This window comes from Seriola lalandi, unplaced genomic scaffold (genome assembly GCF_002814215.2).
Source record: "Seriola lalandi dorsalis isolate HSWRI2012SDOR001 ecotype SW California unplaced genomic scaffold, Sedor1 jcf7180002053874, whole genome shotgun sequence".
In the NCBI taxonomy this organism is placed as follows: domain Eukaryota; kingdom Metazoa; phylum Chordata; class Actinopteri; order Carangiformes; family Carangidae; genus Seriola; species Seriola lalandi.
This window is the reverse complement of record NW_019524427.1, coordinates 4,717-8,205: the sequence shown is the minus strand read 5'-3', so window position 1 is coordinate 8,205 and position 3,489 is coordinate 4,717. Positions and strand designations below refer to the sequence as shown.

General features: G+C 44.9%; 1 protein-coding gene across 1 annotated transcript in view; it reads left to right on the top strand.

Moving 5' to 3' along the window:
• The first annotated feature begins 2,383 nt into the window (after nt 1-2,383).
• The window catches only part of LOC111651940 (rab proteins geranylgeranyltransferase component A 1-like), a 5,781-nt gene continuing 4,675 nt past the window's right edge, over nt 2,384-3,489 (top strand). The window contains exons 1-2 of the mRNA XM_023402012.2: nt 2,384-2,539; nt 3,095-3,158. The gene's annotated coding sequence lies outside the window, so the exon portion shown is untranslated. The remainder of the gene's footprint in view (nt 2,540-3,094; nt 3,159-3,489) is intronic.

The following is a 3,489-nucleotide window of genomic DNA, read 5'->3' as shown; positions in this document are numbered from 1 at the left end:
ACCTTGAGTGCTGCAGAAATTCTTTTGTAACCTTGGCCAGATCTGTGCTTTGCCATAATTCTGTCTCTGAGCTCCTTGGGCAGTTCCTTCGACCTCATGATTCTCATTTGCTCTGACATGCACTGTAAGGTCTTATATAGACAGGTGTGTGCCTTTCCTAATCAAGTCCAATCAGTTTAATTAAACACAGCTGGACTCCAATGAAGGAGTAGAACCATCTCAAGGAGGATCAGAAGAAATGGACAGCATGTGAGTTAAATATCAGTCACAGCAAAGGGTCTGAATACTTATGACCATGTGATATTTCACTTTTTCTTTTTTAATAAATTTGCAAAAATTTCTACATTTCTGTTTTTTCTGTCAAGATGCTGAGTGACATTAATGAGAAATAAAATGAACTTTTCTGATTTTAGCAAATGGCTGAAAAATTTAAAGGGGTCTGAATACTTTCCGTACCCACTGTATATTCATACGGCCACCAGCCACACCTTTCAAGCCAGTTACAGCTTTTAGTGGTTTATTGTCTATTATTTTACACAAAGTCTCACATCTCTCCACACTGAGTGAGGGAGGAGTGTTTGTTTCAGTGTCTGTGAACTAGGAAGAATATTTAAAGATATTAGAGGACAAAAACTGAAGAAATTCAAGAGACAAGTAACTAACAAAGGTGTGTGTGTGTGTGTGTGTGTGTGTGTGTGTGTGCGTGTGTGTGTGTGTGTGTGTGTGTGTGTGTGTGTGCGTGTGTGTGTGATGGAGAGAGAGTGACCTTCCTGTTAAGAGCAGTGATTGGATGGTAATTTATGATCAGTGAAATATTCAATTTATGGAGAGGAAATGAACTCATAATTTAACCTCTGATCCTCTTCACACCTCCCTGCTCTCTCTCTGTGTCTCTCTCTCTCTCTCTCTCTGTGTCTCTCTCTCTGTGTCTCTCTGTCTGTCTCTCTCTCTCTCTGTCTCTCTCTCTCTCTCTCTCTCTCTGCGTCTCTCTCTCTGTGTCTCTCTCTCTCTCTCTGTGTCTCTCTCTCTGTGTCTCTCTCTCTCTGTCTCTCTCTCTCTCTCTGTCTCTCTCTCTGTCTCTCTCTCTCTCTCTCTGTCAGTGTCTCTCAATCATTGTTTGCTGCCCTGTTGGCTCCCTGATTAAATGATTGATTATCACACACATACGCACACAGGTCACCTATAGAAGGTCACACACACATCATCTGTTGTCATGGTGACATTAGCCTGTTAGCCAGGTTGGCAGGTTACCCCGTCTCTGGAGAGACATCAGAGAGGATGACATCATTAGTTAGAGTCCTGATCACCTGTGTCGATGAGTGGGTCAGATCAGCTGATCAATAACAACAATAACAAACCTCTGTAGAAGTCATGTATGTTCTTTATTCCTGCTGCTCTGTATTCTGTGTGTGTGTGTGTGTGTGTGTGTGTGTGTGTGTGTGTGTGTGTGTGTGTGTGTGTGTGTGTGTGTCAGAGGTTATGGATGAGCTTTTTTGCGCATCATTATTCCCAAAAATAGGTTTCAGCAGAAGGGGGGGAGGGGGCAGAGAGAGGAGAGAGACAGACACTGAGAGAGAGACAGAGACTAAGTTTGGTGATGTCATAAAGCAGTGTGGGATCATGGGAGTTGTTGTCTTCTCCTGGTTTGATTCCTTCAGTGTCAGTGTTTCAGCAGCTGAATGATCCACAGAGGTTTCCTCCTCTCCACAACAAACACACCAGGGAGTAAAACCAGTAGACACAGGTTTACCTTTAAACATCAGAGACTCGCAGACGCTCTCCAGAGGACAGGACGTCTCCAGAGGACAGAGGACAGGACGTCTCCAGAGGACAGGACGTCTCCAGCAGCTGGAGCTGCGCAGCTTGTTTCTCTGAGAACTTCAGTTCCAGACGTGCGACGACTAAAATCATCTGGTTCAAATAACGAGCTGAAAACAACGAGGTGGAAAAAGTGTCAGTGGCTTAAAACTAGATGAAAGTCAATGTTGAGCTTCTGTCGGACAAGGATCATACAGGATATGATGTCATTAACCCTAACCAATGAAACGTCACCATGATTGAAATCACAGATTTTTCTGTTTGAGAATTGATGGAAACATTTGTGATAAAGTAAGAACACAACTCAACAACATATAGAACATAGAACACAGAACATATAGAACATATAGAACAGAGAATTCAGGTCCCCGTCAGGTGATTCCTGCCTCAGGTCTCTCTTCATGTGATCCAGACCGACTCCATGATGCTGGATCAGGTCTCTGTGGGCTCAGGACTCCTGGTTCTCCTGGTCTCTGGAGTTCTTTGAACCCAGAACCTGAGACATGAAGAAGAGATGAAGGAGATGATGTCAGAGTCAGACCTGGTCTCGGAGTTCGTGTCTTCCTCAGGGTCATCGATGACATCACAGCCTTGTCTACTCCCTCTGTTTCAGGTGCAAGGCGGTGATTGACAGCAGAGGACAGCGAATCAGCTGCAGCCACTTCGTGGTGGAGGACAGCTACGTGGCGGGGGACCGGAAAAAGGTGGCCACACCCACCAGGTGAGGACCCTGTGCTCTCCGGAGAACCAGCTGGTTCCAGCTGATGTTCTTTGGTTCCAGCAGCTCTTCATGTTCTGAACCAGCTGGAGCTGCTTGGACCCGAGTCTGTGGAGCAGTTTGAATCCAAACAGATCAGAAGTCAGTTTTTTATCTATCACTGTTTGACAGAACATGATCAAAGGCTCATTCAAGAACACGATAAAGATGAAACAGTGTCATCCGTTTGTCATACGTCTGAATCCATTTACTCATCACACATCGTATGTTCACTGTCAGAGGTTTGTCAAGCAAGAAACAGAACCTGTGGAACTTCCTCTCAGAGGTTTTCAGAATAAAAGCTCAGGAGCTTGAAATAAAGCATTATTGCTGCAAAAAAAAAAAAATTTCTAGACCAAATCTCTAAAGAGGAAGTGACTGTGGGCCGCCAGCTGTGGACCACTGGATCAGAACCTGACTCTGAACTTGTTTTAACAGCTGGAACCAGGAAGTTTTACAGTGTTTTCTGTTTGATCATTGATCAGCTGACACAGATCAATAACCAGCGTGTGTCTGCAGGTTCCTCAGCAGAGCCATCCTCATCACCGACGCCTCCGTTCTGCCCTCAGACTCAGACCAACAGGTGAGTCGTTCACCATATATTATTGTGTTTAGCCTTTAGCGGCTAACAGGCTAACACCTGTCAGTCAGCTGTGACTGACAGGTGTTAGTTAGGTGTGAAACACTAGCAGCATTAACCAGCTGGTTAGACATGATGAGTTAATTGGTTAGTGTTTGAGGTCAGCGGTCACGGTGTCCTTCAGCCCCAGTGCATTATGGGACAGATTTCAGGCCTGTAGAAGAAAAGAGACAAAGTCAAATAAAAGAGTCAATTACTGAACAGAGAGAAAATCCCACAGTTCACCACACGCACACACGCACACACGCACACACGCACACACACACACACACAC